The sequence below is a fragment of the Equus asinus genome, chromosome 21 (assembly GCF_041296235.1).
Source record: "Equus asinus isolate D_3611 breed Donkey chromosome 21, EquAss-T2T_v2, whole genome shotgun sequence".
Lineage (NCBI taxonomy): Eukaryota > Metazoa > Chordata > Mammalia > Perissodactyla > Equidae > Equus > Equus asinus.
The window spans coordinates 73,672,422-73,689,688 of record NC_091810.1 but is presented as its reverse complement, the minus strand read 5'-3'; the positions used below and the strand labels follow the sequence as shown (position 1 = coordinate 73,689,688).

Sequence of the window (17,267 nt, the reverse complement as noted above, 5' to 3'; positions counted from 1 at the left end):
AGAATCATTGGAAAATTATTAGAAATAATCAACAACTACAGCAAAGTTGCAGGGTTTAAAATCAACCTACATAAATCAGTAGCATTTCTATGCTCTAACAACAAACTAACAGAAAAAGAACTCAAGAACACAATCCCAAGAAAAAGAATAAAATACCTTGGGGTAAATTTAACTAAGGAAGTGAAAGACCTATACAACGAAAACTACAAGACTTTCCTGAAAGAAATTGATGATGACATAAAGAGATGGAAAGACATTCCATGCACATGGATTGGAAGAATAAACATAGTTAAAATGTCCATACTACCCAAAGCAATCTACAGATTCAACACTATCCCAATCAGAATCCCAAGGACATTCTTTACAGAATTAGAACAAAGAATCCTAAATTTCATATGGGGCAACAAAAGACCCCGAATTGCTAAAGTAATCCTGAGAAAAAAGAACAAAACGGGAGGCATCACAATCCCTGACTTCAAAACATACTACAAAGCTACAGTAACCAAAACAGCATGGTACTGGTACAAAAACAGGCACACAGATCAATGGAACAGAATTTAAAGCCCAGAAATAAAACCACACATCTATGGACAGCTAATCTTCAACAAAGGAGCTGAGGGCCTACAATGGAGAAAAGATAGTCTCTTCAGCAAATTGTGCTGGGAAAACTGGATAACCACATGTAAAAGAATGAAAATTGACCATTCTTTTTCACCATTCACAAAAATAAACTCAAAATGGATCAAAGACCTAAAGGTAAGACCTGAAACCGTAAGGCTTCTAGAGGAAAATACAGGCAGTACAATCTTTGACATCAGTATCAAAAGGATCTTTTTGGACACCGTGTCTTCTCAGACAAGGGGAACAGTAGAAAGAATAAACAAATGGGACTTCATCAGACTAAAGATCTTCTTTAAGTCAAGAGAAAACAGGATTGAAACAAAAAAACAACCCACCAATTGGGAAAAAATATTTGTAAGTCACATATCTGACAAAGGGTTAATCTCCATATATAAATAACTCACACAACTCAACAACAAAAAATCAAACAACCCGATTAAAAAATGGGCAGGGGACGTGAACAGACATTTCTCCAAAGAAGATATACGGATGGCCAATAGGCACACGAAAAGATTTCATCATCACTGATCATCAGGGACATGCAAATCAAAACTACACTATGATATCACCTAACACTCGTTAGAATGGAAAAAATAACCAAAACAAAAAGTAACAAATGTTGGAGAGGTTGTGGAGAAAAAGGAACCCTCATACACTTCTGGTGGGAATGCAAACTGGTTCAGCCACTATGGAAAACAGTATGGAGCTTTCTCAAAAAATTAAAAATAGAAATACCTTATGACCCAGCCATCCCACTACTGGGTATCTATGCAAAGAACTTGAAATCAGCAATTCCAAAAGTCCCATGCACCCCCATGTTCATTGCAGCATTATTTACAACAGCCAAGACATGGAAGCAACCTAAGTGCCCATCAACTGATGATTGGATAAAGAAGATATGGTATATATACACAATGGAATACTGCTCAGCCATAAAAAAGGATAAAATCGTCCCATTCACAACAACATGGATGGACCTTGAGGGTATTATGTTAAGTGAAATAAGCCAGACAGAGAAAGAGAATCTCTGTATGACTCCACTCATAGGTGGAAGTTAAACATGTAGACAAAGAGAACAGATTAGTGGTTACCAGGGGAAAGGGGGGTGGGGAGTGGGCACAAGGGGTGAAGTGGTGCACCTACAACATGACTGACAAACAACAATGTACAACTGAAATTTCACAAGGTTATAAACTATCATAATCTCAATGAAGAGTTAAAAAGGAACACATAAAAACAAAAAAGAACTCATCTTTAAGTCTGCAGCTCTTTTAAGGACTTCGCCCCAATCTCATGTGCAGTTCTCTGCGTGACTGCTTTGGTGGATGCTGTGGTGCACTGCTCACAACCCTGCACACTGTGTTGGTGGCTCACAGGTCATTCTCTAGGTATTGCTCTCAGTGGAAGAAAGCTGCCTCATCCAGAGTCACACCCTCACCCAGCGGGCAGCTCTCATCTAAAGACTGGTCAGTACTGGACATAAAGGCTCAGCCAGCTTGTTGCAAGGTGGGACAACATTGAAGGGTCATCCCAGCTCCAGAGCTCCCCTATGGGATTGGTTGAGGACATTGCAATTCAGTTCAGTTTCTCCTACCCAATCCTGCCTCCTTCATTTTCCTGTAGTTGATCCTGAGGGCACTCTCTGAAAAAATGTTTTATATGTGACTCTCCTTCTCAGAATCTGCTTTCCGGAGAACCTGATCTAAGACAGTTACTCTTTGTAAAGAAGTTCAAAGAGACTTCTACTTTTAAAGTGTCTTTTTTAAAAAAAAATAATAAAACTAACCTCACCCTGACATCCTGTAGCACTTTGCTCTCTTATGGCTTCACTGTTCTTGTTGCAATAGCTTGCCCGTGAATGTTAGAGAGAATGCATTTCATATGGGATATTTTATCTGTACCCTTGCTTGGGAATTTTTTTATTCCAATTCAAATAGTTGCCAGTAATTTTCTATATATCATATTTTTTTCCAAAAGACATTATTTGCTATCAAGAGAAAATATTATTTGGTCTGTTTCTTTTTTTTAGTGGCTCACAAAAATAGTTGGAAACAGAATCCAGAAAATACCATAAGCTGAAAATGTGTTAGAAACATCAGTGCTTCCTCCAAATATATAGCAAAACTTTAACGCGATGTAATTTGTTCCAACATTTGTTTCTTCACTCTTCTATAATGCTTTCCATATATCATCCAACAATATTTGCTGACAAAGATATACATTTTAGGTTTCACCATATGCTGTATTTTTTTTTTTTTTGTATTATTTCAGCCATTTTAACTGTGACAGAAAGAACAAATGTCTCTCCAATGGATGTGGCTGTGTTTTTTTACCTTTGCTGTAAAATGAGAAACCTCAAAAGAAGCTTCTAAATATTTATTACTACATTTCATGACACTTTGTAGAGTTCTATATTTAGTGTTGCATGACTTTATCAATCCCTGAAAAATTATAGTGGTTTTCCCTCAGGTTTGAGATGCTTAGTTTTAACATATCCTACTAATGTTTATGGCATTGTGCTACCATTTGCTACTTCTATTTCTGGCAATATGGCAAATTAGATTACCCAGAAAGCTTCCTGCTATAAAACACTTAAGACATGCTGGATAAAATATAAAAAATATCCCTTTTTAAAATGTGTAGCTCAGCTAGAAAGTATATAGGGAAATTCCCAATGAGCTAAAATTGAATTAGGAACTGAAAACCAGAGCCATACCACACTGGATGATGTTTTGACAGCCTGGAGAGTGGGATCAGGAGAGGGTGATGGCGTCCTTCTCTCAGTCACATAGACATTGAAATCTCAGTGTCTATCCAACAACAGGAGATAATGCCTTGAGATTCGCTGAGTTTCAAGATTGCATTTGAGACCCCCAAAGAAAACCGAGACCTTTGAAGACTCACACTAAAAAAACTATCTACCCACTGGCGCAGAATCGTGTCTGAAGGATGCGTGTCTGTCTTCCTTTAGATTTTAGAGAAAGTCTACAGCCTGGGGGCCAAATCTGTCGATATAACTATGCCCTTTTGCTTATCTATTATCTCTGGCTCTGTTCGCCGTAGTACAACAGTGGAATTGAGTAGTTGTAACAGAGATTGTATGACTCCCAGGGAAAGGCTGGTCCTTTACAGAAAAAAGTTTGCCAACTCCTGCTATAGGAAATACATATTATAGTGACAGCTACCAATTATTGATATTGTGGCACACTATACCCAGTACTTTATGTGGGGTAGAAGTCTCTTATCCAACATGGCCAGGACAAATTTTAGTTGACTGAATCATTCCATCAGGCAACAAATATATAGAGTAATTACCATCTACCAGGCAATGTGTTTAAGGGGCTTGGAATTCAGGGGGTGAACAAAACAAACAAAAATCACTGTTTTAACCGAGCTTACATTCTAGTTGGCTACGGTAGGGCAGGACAGAAGACAACATAGAGGAGATGGAAAATAACTGAGTTAATATGTAAGGCAAATAGTATGTCAGCCATGAGAAGTATGTGTGAGAAATAAAGCAGAAAGGAAGGGCTAGAGGCAGGGCTTTAAATTGAAAATAGAGATGTCGGAAGTCTCACAAGGGCACCGGTACTTGAGTGAGGACCTAGAAGGTGAGGACAAGGCTTGCAGATATCTCATGGCAGAGCCTTCCAGGGAGAGAGAACAACACTGCAGAGGCAGGAAGAAGAGGGTGGGCCTCATGTTTTGAAGAAAAAGTAAGAAGGCTCATGTGTTTAGAAGGGAGAAATAAGTGGGAAGTAAGATCAAAGAGCTAAGAAGAGATGGGGGCAAGGGTGGCACAGATTATGGGCCATTGTGAAGTCTTCGTTTTTTCCTGTGAGTGAGATGGGAAGCTGTTGGAGAGTTCTGAGCAGAGGAGTAATATGAACCTGCTTAACTGGGTACCTCTGCTGCTTTGTTAAGAATAGATGGACATCAGGCAAGACTGAAAGGCCCTTAGAGAGGCAATTAAGGAGTATTTACAATAATCTACGTAAGAGCTGGTGGTTGCTTAGGCCGTTGAGGTGGTGATGCAGGTGGGTGAAAATATATATGCAAACTTTTCATGGAGGAAACCTTTGCATATATACGAAAATTGAGAGAACAATATAACAAAACCCTTCAACTTCAAAAAAATTTTTAGCTTAGGACCAGTTTTCTTTCATCTATAACCCACTTAATTCTCTCCCACTATATTATTTTGAAGAAATGTCACATAATCCAGGTGATTCCAATGTGCAGCCAAGTTTGGAAACACACTGCTGCAGCCCCTGGCTACTCAAGGTGTGGTTCTCCATCCAGCAGATGTGGTCCTTCCACTGGCAGCATTGGCATCGCCTGAGAGCTTGTTAGAAATGCAGATTCTCAGGCCCCACCATGCCATCCTGAACCAGAACCTGCATTTTCACAAGCTCTTCCAGTAATTTATGTTCACATTAATGTCTGAGGAGCACGGTGTCTCTCTCTTGCTTTTACGTCTGTGCAGAAATCGTCTTCTCTGTCGAGTTGCCTGCCTATCCATCCTGCTGGCTCATTCTCATTTCTCCTTTAATATTAACCTCAGTCATCCCCCTCCTAGAAGCCTTCCCCATCCTTCCTACCACATGCTCAGGCTATCCTTCTGGGGATGCCCTCTGTTTACCTTTATTACATCCTTTATTACAGCTTACTGTCATTGTTGGTTTAGCCAATACTCTCCTAGATTTTGAATCCACAGTGACAGAGATTGTATCTCTTGTAGTAGGTGCTCAGTCAGTTTTGTTGAATTGAGTGGCTAAAGCAGAAATTGGCCAAATGGGCCTCCCAGGTCTAGATGGCAGGGCCCTGCATCTGTCAGATCAAACTGGAGATGCTGTCTCTAACAAGCAGCAGATCCTGAGGTGTGTGAGTGCAGATCTTCCAGCTGCATGAGGCTGTTGACTCTCTTTTATCTTCCTTGCTGTGGAGAAGGAGACTGTGGCCTGCAAGGTGTGTGCTCATAGCCAGAGGGGAAGTCTGAATTCTTTCGGTGTGCCTTCCTTGTAGCTGCGGCAGACAACCAGGAGGTTCGGATAGCTTGCATTTCTTCTAAGATTTTATTAAGATTGTTTCCTCTGATAACTTCTTTTCCTAACTGTGAAACCAGTACGGAGAAAAACACAAAGAGAATGTAAATTATTTGTAATCCTGTCACCAAGAAAAAAAAAATCAACCTTTTGGATTTACATTTTTCTAGTATTTATATGGAGAAAATACTACTACACGATGTTTTATAAGAACTCTCATCACCTGCCCCGCTCAGTACCTCTCTGACTTCGTTTTCTTCTACTTGTTCCCTCTACTTGGGCTGCATTCACCGCATTGCTGTTGCTTACGCACACCAGCCACACTCTACCCTCAGGGCTTTGTTCTGGCTCTTTTCCAAGTGGGACGATCTCCCCCAAAATCCCTCACTTTCTAGTCTTCGCTCAAATCTCACATTCTCAAAATAGCCTAGCCTGAACATCCTGAATAAAACTGCAACCCCCCCACGTTTCCTCAACCCACCACCTCCAGTCCCCGCTAGCTTGCTCCATGCTGCTTTTTTTTTTAAACAGAATTTAGGATTTTCTAACATGCTGTAGAGGTACTTATTTTAATATATCTACGTTTATTGCCAGGCTTGCTTCACCTCTCCTCCTCCCAACCCTTCTAGAATGTAAGCTCTTCAGGGGCAAAGGATCTTTGTGAGTGTAACAGTGATTGGCAGATAGTAGATGATCCATAAATATTTGATGAATGAATGAATGAATGAATGAATGAGTATATAATTGTACCTGAAATAGTAAAATACTGTGACATGCTTTTTTGTGGACTTAGCAATATACTGTTGCTGTTTTTAACTTAGGAATATACTATGTCCACCTCTTCACATGAATAAATACTCTTTAATGTGGCTATATCCTTGAAAGTTTTTATGATTCCAAACAGTTTCTGTAAGCATTATTAAGCTCAAGCATCCATAAAGATATGAAGCAAGACTAGGGAAGAGCTGACTACACCTCACTCATTACATTTATTCACATATATTTGTTGAATAATGAATATGTGTTTTATTATATATGTAAAAAAATAGATTAGGAAACCTGATTCCAAAATGGAGTCGAGAAGCCGTGAATGGAGAGCTCTTGAGCACATACCGCTCACCTCAATTGGCACATCAGCAGGAAGAAAGAAGGTTCCCACACACCTCAGTACCAGCAGACTGTCCGCCACTTGCAGCCAATGAAAAGCCGCCTCTCTGAACTCTCATTTTCCTCCAATGAACTTTTCGTTTAAAACAACTCTCAATTCCCTCCCCAAACCTAATAAAAGCTGACCTTCCCTTTGTCTCTTCAGACTTGCCTAATCTGCTTGTCCTTATTGCAATTCCTTTGCCATTCCTGAATAAACTCATTTTTTCTTAAATAAAATTGCTCTTTGCTCTGTTTAAGGTTGACATATAAATATAACATTTTAATAAATATATATATTTATATGTATTTCATGTAATAAGATATACATATTTTCGTTATTATATATGTATTTTCATATACAGGTAGTCTTGACTTATGATGATTCAACTTACGATTTTTCAACTTTATGACAGCGTGAAAGCGATATGCATTCAGTAGAAACCATACTTCAAATTTTGAATTTTGATCTTTTCCCAGGCTAGTGACAGGTAGTATGATAACCTCTTGTGATGCTGGGCAGCAGCAGCGAGCCACAGCTCCAAGTCGGGCACGCAATCACGAGGGTAAACAATCAATACCCTTACAATCATTCGGTACTCATACAACCACTCTATTTTTCGTTTTCAGTATAGTATTCAGTAAGTTACATGAAATATTCAACATTTTGTTATAAAATAGGCTTTGTGTTAGATGATTTTGTCCAACTGTAGGCTAATGTATGTGTTCTGAGTATGTTTAAGGTAGGCAAAACTAAGCTATGATGTTCTGTAGGTTAAGTGTATTAAATGCATTTTTGACAATGATATTTTCGACATAAAATGGGTTTTGTAAGTTGAGGAAGATCTGTATATTCTATGAAAAAAATGGTGGTAGAGAAGCTGAGGGAATAAAAATTCAAATCATATGTTGAAACAATATCTATGCAGGCACATGTTATATGTGACAACTTCCGCCCCAGTCATGGGTATACGGCAGAACCTCTGTCCAGCTCTGTTTGGGGTTATCCCATTGTCACTGCAGTGGCTGCTACCAACTTGCATTGGAGGTGTCTGTGACAGCAGCTGCCCCTCCTTGTATAGGAGAGTAAACCCAGCAGCTTCTCTTCCTCATAGCCTCTGCCCAGTTTTCCATGGGTTACTTGTCCTATGGTTGGTGACAAAATGACTCCAGGCTAAAATGTACTTTTTATTCTTAGATATCATTTTCGGATTTAGGGGGAAATTGTGTGTTGTGGGGAAGAAATAAGCTAAGACTCTTGTGATTGATGGAAAGAGAGAAATCCATTTTGCCCCTAGTCCCTTTCTTTGTTCTTTGGTCTGTCTTGCTGTCCTTTATCCATTGTCCTGCCACTGACCATTGCGATTGTGCGGCTGCCTATGGCCTTTTCATCTAGTTAGCAGCATAGTTCACACGTTCCAAATACCAGCAGAGACATTAGGATCTATAACTCAAACAGGGAAGATGGCCAGTCTTCCTTATTGTTCTTCTTTGGCATTTGTGTTCTTTTTAATTACTCTTTCTCGCTAATTATTGTGGGAGACAGTGAGTGTTAAGGGCCTTACATTTGATTACAAATGAAGTCAGAGAAGGATGGCATCTTCGATTTTCAGGAATGAACTTTTAAAAAACAAACCTTCTGAAGTGTAGATTACTCTTTTCATTCGAATGAAGAAAAGTTCCAAGACGACTGGTATGCTAAACGCCTTAAAGAAGAACTTCAATTGAGATGCCAAATGAAAGTGTACCAAGAATTTCTTATGGTTTAAATAACTGAAGGATAAGAGGCATCTATTGTTACTATTCTGTCCATTTTTTCTCTTTATCTCTTCTGTATTGTGTATTTGTCATCTTTTTTAAAAAACTGTATTTCAAAACCCATTACATCTTTCAGCCCAAGGAGATTTGAGAAGTCCTGTTCGTGATGGAAAGATGGATTTACACAATAAAATATAATTCGTAAAGATAATTTGAACATAAAGTAGACTACAAGATCATCTTTTCTAGAGTTGGAAGATGAATTTGGTAAGTGTGACATGTACACATAAAAATTATACAACATATTTGTGAGAAATGAGAGTAGATTATCAGTATTCTTTTTGAGTAGTCCAGATAATTAGAAAAGAAGTAGGTGGGGGGACCCATTAGAAAAAAGATTTGATTTCATGTGTAATCAGAAGAAATATGCCAAGTAATTCATCACTAATTCAAATAGTCAAGAAAAATCTAGGGAAAGCCCTAGGAAGCATAATTAGCTATGCAGAAGGTTGAAACATTTGCAAAATGTCACAGTTATAAATTGCCATTTTTTTTCCCATGAGATCTGAGCAATGCTTCATCAACAAATCCCAAAAGACTTTTCAGCAAGTCTCAACAGGAAATACTTGGACTTGAGCTTGATGCAGGACTTCCATTTAGAGAGAGAAGTGGCTGACTTTGGAAGGTTAGCTTCTTATTTTTTGAAAAGCTTTCTGGAAGTCTGCCACTTATACTTTTTGGGATTCATTTTCTCTTCATGAAAAATGGGAGGAACTGTGCCTGTCACCCATTTGTCTCCCACGGGTGTTGTAGAGCATCTACAGGAAGTCCATTTACCCACAATCCTGTGCTGTGAATGACATGCCAATGGGTCTCTCTGGCCCAATAATGTGTTCTTGATTTCTTCTGCCTCAGGGAAGGGAGTGTCTTATTATCCCCTGAACTCCTATTGGTAATATTTATTTGCGACAGTTCAGACAGCTCTTGATTGAATACAGAACTCAAAAACCTGTCTTAGACAGGAACCTTGACCAGAGAACTCATTTCTAGGTCTGGCTGCCGGAAGTCTTCTTCACAATGCATGCTGGGAATGGGGATCAAAAGTTCTCATCACTGTGGTTTCTGGGTATGTCCAGGACTCTTTCTTGATGTCATTGGTTATGTCTGAGACTGTCTAGCTGGAAATTTGGTTGGGATGGGGGGTGGGGGAGATCTGGGACTGGGGGGTGCTTTTTTTATTTCCTGAATTCTCTTCCTGGAGCTTATAGAGCTACTGGAATCTCACCTCTGTGTCTTTGGATAGCAGGTGTGGGGAAATTTACCTTCTAATTCCTGAGCTACATTAAGAGGAAACAAGCACTATAGTGTTTGGGGTGGAAGTTGCCATCAGTTTTCCCTGAGAACCAATGCTGTCAATGATGGTTGGGTTCTGTGGGCCTATTAGTAACAATATAATTCATCTATGGTGTGGGTTAAATGGACTTCTGTGGCCTGTTCCAGACTGTCTCTAACCTTGTTTCTGTGAGAATAATGTATCCTGAGTTCCAAAACAAGAACTTAAAAACAACTGGAAGGCAAACCATTTCTCAGTGGGGACTGGAGGTCTGATGTGGGGCAGCCATAGTGGAGAGTCCAGGAAGTATGGTCCCAGCTGACATTCACTAGTGCTTGCAAATTTCAGTCTGCTAACTTGAAGTGTCTTGATAGCTCCTCATTTCTCTACTTTGTTTAGGAGATTGAATGTATGCAATACTCTAGTCAGTTGAAGAAGTTTATTTTCTGTTCATCCCCTATCCATGATTGCCCTAAAGCTTTCTTTTTTAAGGCAATATTTTATTTTTGTTGTTAAGTAAAAGTTTTTAAAAAAATTTAAATTATTAAATAATGAATGAATGTTGAATTTTCTTAATTGCACAGGTCAAACTTTTGGAATCACCCTTGACTCCTGTTTCTCTCAGACTCCATACCCAATCTGCCAGCAAAGAATGTTGTCTGTACATTCAAAATATATTCAGAATTCAAAGACTTCTCATTTGCTCAGTATTCCCATTCTGGTCCAAGCCATTGTCATCTCTTGCCTTGATTATTCCAATAGCATCTTAACTAGTCACCCTCTGTTCATCCTTTCCTCCTACACTCTGTTCTGATACTCTTGTCAGAATGATCCTGTTAAAGTATAATCATATCGTGTCACTTTTTTTTTTCCTTAAACTCCTTCAATGGCATCCCATCTTCCTGGCAGTAAAAGCCAAAATCCTTACAAAGCTGTATGCAATCTGATCTCATTTCCTACTCTCTGATATATGCTTTGTCACCCAATACCAGCTCCTTCAAATGTCCCTCCTTCTCTCTGCTCCACACACATATTTCTTCAAATACTCCAGGCACCCTGCTGTCAAAGCCATTGCACTGGCTGTCCCGTCTGCCAGAATTCTCTGACTTCCATGTATCTCTGGGGAGTGGTCTCTCACCTCTTTCAGGTCTTCTCAGATGTCACCTTCTCAGTGATGTCTTTCCTGGCAATCTGACATAAAATTTCAAACTCCTACCCCTTTTGGGCATCCCACAATGCTCTCCCTTGCTTAATTTTTCTACATAGTATATAACACCATCTGCTGTACTATGTATCTTGTTTGTTTGAGTACATGCATACAAACTTCATGGATGCAGGGATTTTTTTCCTCACCTGGAACAGTGCCTGGCACATAGTAAGCACTAAAATATTTGTTGAGTGCCTGAATGAGTGAGTGATGAAATATTTTTTCTGATTCTATTGAGATAATCGTGTGATCTTTCCTCCTTAAGTGGTAATAGGGTAAATTATATTAATAGATTTTTTTAATGGGAAACCAACCTTACATTCTTGAGAGGAAACACAACCTAGTCATGTTGTATTATCTTTTAAATTAGATGCTGGATTCAGATTGCTAGTGTTTTATTTAGGATATTTTAATCTATGTTCACTGGTGATATTGCCCTTTCTTCAATATTATCTTTGGTATCAAAGTTGTGCTAGCCTCATAAAATGAGTAGAGAGTGTACCGTATTTTCCTAGTAGTCTGTGTAAGGTTTTATGTAAGATTGGACCAAGAAATACATAGATTTTTGATTAAAATTCACCTGTTAAAATATATAGGCCTGTTTTATTTGTGTGTCTGTATGGAAATATTTTGGATAGTTGACTCTATTTCTTTAATAACTAATTGGATTAATTAGTTTTAAAAAATTTCCCCTTGATTCAGTTTGGGTAAAGTTATATGTATGTATGATTGTATGGGTGTGTGTATATAAATGTACATGTATGTATGTGTATATATGTATATATAAATATATATTTGTATGTGGAATTTGTGCACTTCATCTAAGTGTTTAAATTTATTGAGATAAAGTTATTCATAATAGTTCCTTTTTAATCTCTATAATGATGCATCTGTAATAATGCCCACTTTTTCATTTTTAACATTTTTGGGGAAGACTTCTCTCTTTTATTCTTGATCAATCTTGCTAGAAGTTTGTCAATTCATTAGTATTTCCAAGAGCCAACTTTTAGTTCATTGATCCTCTTTCTTTGACTCTTTTATCCTATTAAATTAATTTCTAGTCTTATTATTTTATTTCTTTTTTTTTTAGGAAGATTAGCCCTGAGCTAACTACTGTCAATCCTCCTCTTTTTGCTGAGGAAGACTGGCCCTGAGCTAACATCCATGCCCATCTTCCTCTACTTTATATGTGGGACATCTACCCCAGCATGGCTTTTGCCAAGCTGTGCCATGTCCGCACCTGAGATTCGAACCTGCAAACCCTGGGCTGCCAAAGCAGAACGTGTGCACTTAACCACTGTGCCACCAGGCCAGCCCCATTTCTTTTTTACCTTTATTGTTTTGTTCTTTCTCTAAAATCTTACATTAAAAGCTCAATGCAGGGGCTGGCCCCGTGGCCGAGTGGTTAAGTTCGCGCGCTCCGCTGCAGGCGGCCCAGTGTTTTGTTGGTTCGAATCCTGGGCGCGGACATGGCACTGCTCATCAAACCACGCTGAGGCAGCATCCCACATGCCACAACTAGAAGGACCCACAACAAAGAATATACAACTATGTACCAGGGGGCTTTGGGAAGAAAAAAGGAAAAAATAAAATCTTAAAAAAAAAAATTTCTAAAAAAAAAAAAAAAAAAAAAAAAGCTCAATGCATTAGTTTTATGCTTTTCTTCTTTTTTAGCAAACTAAATAATGAAATTTTAATTGGTATTATTTTCCTTATAAGTCAATTCTATGTATTCAGAATTTCATTTCAATGCTTTCTTTTAGTTTGAATTATTTAGAAAATTTCTTAATTTCCAAATGTGTTTTAAAAATTATCTTTGTAATGTCATTTAAAAATTTCATTATGGTCTATATGAAAACAATCATTAAAAATTTGTTGAATTTTGCCTTATGGATAGCATATGGTCAATTTTTATATGCATTTTTATGTTCTTGAAAGGGGTAGGTATTTTTTTAATGTTGGTTTTAATAGTCTTTATATACTCTTTTAAATACGCTTGTTAATTATGTTGTTCAAATTTTCTATAGGCTTACCATCTTTTTTGGTAAGTATGTAAGAATCTAATATAGCAATAACCAAAAGTGTATAAAATTTCATATACAATAGATGTGTACAAGTTTTAAATCTTTATATCATTTTGTTGAAATAACCCTTTTAATCATGAAGTAGTAAAATTCTTTTTTGCTTTAAAGATTATTTTATCTGATATTAATATAGCTATGCCATGTAAAATTGTGTATTCAGAGTTGTCTATTGTAGAGAAAAATTGGCAGCAACAAAAATGTTTAACAGTTGTACACTGGATATACAAAGAGTAATATATTCATATTTTGGAACACTATTCATCTATATAAAATAATGTTGTACCTTATAACCTCCGTTAAGCAAAAAGAAAACTAGAAACTAACTTGTATTATATTGATACTATTTTTGTATCCCCTGGATATATATGTGTGAATAGCAAATAGACTGGTATTATCCACCAGAATGTAATACTTGTTACTTTTGGGTGAAGGAATTATGAATGGGTGAAGGAATTATGAATATTTCTAAATATTTTTGTTCTCTTTTAAAAATATATTTCCTGGTCATGAGTTAATTATTTATTTTGAATATTGCACATGTTACTTTTATTAATAGAAACGCAATATAAGTTTTTATTTAACAGAAAATGGCCTCCACCATAATTCTGTAGTTTAGAAACAGGACTTTTGAGTGAGAGAAACCCTTATTGTTCAAAAATTGTATTTTAAAAATGTCCATGATGCTTTCTTATATGCTGCATAGAGTTTTAAAGAATAAGATGACTACTCTGAGTTATATAAACTTTGATTTCTAAGACACAAATATCTGGGGAGAATAGGAAGCTTGCATCCAACATTTCCTCAACAAAAATAATTATAAATTCAGAATGAAATGTGAAATAATGAATTTCAAAAAATTCTATTATTATATGATTTTCTATTTCAAGCTGATATATTTTAGGAATGCAGAGTGGAGGATAGAATTTTGAAGTTCAAATGCAAGATTTTTTTTGAACCATAAATGAATAGAGAAACCCCCCCTCAAGTTTGACCACCTCGATGAGCACGTTGTATGTAGAATATGTTATTTGGTTAGTATCCCCCTCAGTGGTTAGCAGATGAATAGCAGCAATATGGCAACAACATAAAACTGTCACTTGGTGGAGCTAGAATACTATGCAATTCCAATATACTCTTTCAGCAGATTTCTTGGGAAAAATGGTTTAATGGGAAAATTTAAGACTAATACCACCAGTTGCCAAATGTTGGGATATGTAGCCTTTGGGGAAACCTGTTTTTATGGTTTTATTTATTAATCTGCCAGAGTTTAAGTAAATGCCAAACTTGTTGGGCATAAAGGTCTTTTGCTTCTGGCAGTCAGTAAATTAGATTTTCATCAAGCCAAATTCAACACTATAACCCCCCAACCTCAGGAGTCAGTTGTATGGGTATATCGTCTACTGATTCAGTGACATCTTATAGCACATTTCATGTGGCACCCAAAAGCCCATGGTTATTTCACTTGCTATGTCAATTATTGTAAAATCAAGATGGGCTTTTAGGTAGCTATGATGCCCAGAACAAAACAACCGATATGTGTTGTTACCAAGTGTTTGTTGATGGATACCAGCCTTTGGGATTCTCTGGGCAGGATGAAGATTTTAGAACCACACCAAATATTGACCAAAACTTTTAAGATGAAATTTTAGGGTGGCCATTAATGAAGGCTACTATAGACTTGGGAAATCCTTCCCAGAAATGAATTGCATTCTTCTGGAAAATTCTGGATCAGAACCTTTCTTGCTTGGATCTTCCAAAAATTGGAAGGTCAAAGACAAATTTTTGTATTTATATTTATGTGTGGGTAGGTATTGTTTTGTGTCTTTATCAAGATTGCATTTTGCCAACCTTTCCTCTCAGGCAGTGGATATATTCCAAAAGGATTGATTCTAAGACAAGATTAATACCTTTCATACTTAAGAGTTCTTAGCTCAGATAAAATAATTGCATACTCTGACTATATAAATGGAATGATGAGATTAATGTAGATATGGACCATTACAACGACATGTGAAAAAGAATAATTGAGGTTTTTTTAAAGATTTCTTAATTTAGCTTGGTTCTGATACTCTCATACCTGTATTTTTTCCTGTTTCATAGAAAACTTTTTTTTTGCGGTCAGAAAGATTTCATTTGACCCCGCAGGTGACTCTGTCTGGGAGAAGTGTGGAAATAAGATAATCAGCCTTCTCTTACACATTATTGTCAGAGTAGATGCAGGTTTTGTGAGACTTGATCTTGAAGCCCTGTGTAATTTAGGGCTCTTTTATGTAAAAGAATACAAAATTACAACTGTAAAATTAGGCACAAAAGTCCACATTTATTTAAAATTTTAAAAAAGTAACAAATTGAAAATTTAGAAAAGCTGAAAAAACCCCGTAGAACATCATGATGTCCAGAGAAATAGTATTTTGTTAATTATCTGCCATCACATTTGTATAATAATTTTCCATGGACTAGCTTCTGACTCCAAATATTTGCAATCTTGTTTCTTCTCTACTACCCATATAATTCCATTGCTGGATAATATAGACATGTTCATGTCATTATATGACTTCTGTCTTTCACTTTAGCAAAACAATGCTGGATAATTCACTACAGTGGGCAGTAGGAGTATTTTGGAATCCATTTGTATATCAGGAATGCCGATAATAACTATACAGGGGAGTGACTGCAAACTACATAAGTAACTCCCGTTAAACTCAAACTAAGTGTGTCTCCACCTCCACATCCCAGGGTTCTGGAAGGGCCCCGTGCAAATAAGGAGCCTTGAAATGTAAACTTCATGAGCTCCACAGTAATTCTACCTTTTAAAATCATTCTATCATAATGCACCTCACTTGGTTAAAGTTGTCATTGTCTTTAGGGCGATTTAAAATTTGGAAACCACTAACACTAATGGCACTCACAAATGAAGAGATGGTAAGTTTAGGTAAAAATATTTTTAAAAATATTTCTCATATAATCAAGGAGGGCACACACATAAGGATGTTATTTCAGTATATTGTTTTCTAAGAATTGTTTGTTGGCTTTAGTAAAGAGTGCTGAGGGGAATAAAGGCATTAGGATGCTAATTCTTACATATTTTCTGATTCACTGTCATTCATTCTATATACCATTAGGAAATGTCACTTTAAAAATTTAGCTTAAAAGGCATAGATACTTTCCTATTATTTAATATGTATTCTTAATCTATCAGAAAGATCTGCAGTAGGATCATTGCTTATTTCATGGAGTGTATCCACGTTACTGAAAAGCTTCCCCTTTTAGTGTTCAAATGAAAAACCCCAAACCGAAACCAACACAGCTTTGTATCGACTATGAAATTGTGTTTGGTTTGATGATGTAGGGAAATCTCTTGACTCTTTAATAGAGCCCCCTAGGCATGCCTCCCCTTTGTTGAACATTAAAGCCACAGTAGCAGGAAGAGTCAACCTGTATCAGGTGCTTGCTATGAGCCAGGCCCTTAGCTAAATGCTTTCTTTACATGCATCCTAACCCTCAAAACAGTTTAAATGACAAAGCTAGATCCATGCAGTTTGTTAAGTGACAGGCATGTGACTTGAACACAGACTTTTAAAAAAATCTACCTTGGAGTATTGTCACAGAAGCAGTGAAGGATGGCAGGAAGATTTGAAACTTGCAGATAGCACTTGAGTGACTACACCTTTGAAAAGGGAGACACCCTAAATTTAAGAGTGTATAGCACAGGAAAAGACAGTAGAAGTCCAGCACTAGAGTCAAACTTGTGGGGTTGTATCCTGACTCCATCATTTAGTAGCTGGTTGACTTTTGGCAAGTTACTTAATCTTTATGTGCCTCAGTTTCCGCTTCTGTTAAAAGAGGATAATATGAATAAGGTGTGAGGATTTAAGGAGGTAATACAAAGCACTCAAACCAGTGCCTGGCATAATAAACCCTGAACAAGTTGTAAGCCATTATCGTCCATTAATATTTAAGCTTATTTATCCTTTGAAATAGAGTATGTGGCATGTATAATACTAAGTAAACAGTATAACAGTGAACAGTATTTCTTTATCTTGTCTTACTTTTCTAACACACATATTATTTAG

The 17,267-nt window shown here is 37.2% G+C and overlaps 1 long non-coding RNA gene across 2 annotated transcripts in view; it reads left to right on the top strand.

The window, feature by feature from the left end:
- LOC123279409 (uncharacterized) overlaps nt 1-17,267 on the top strand; it is a 149,129-nt gene that overhangs the window by 18,707 nt on the left and 113,155 nt on the right. Inside the window, exon 3 of one of the 2 annotated variants that reach the window (XR_006517449.2) lies at nt 8,707-8,837. The exons of the other annotated variant lie outside the window; for it this stretch is intronic. This is a non-coding gene — a long non-coding RNA (uncharacterized lncRNA). Of the gene's footprint in view, nt 1-8,706; nt 8,838-17,267 lie in introns of those variants that run through there. 2 annotated transcript variants of the gene reach the window in all.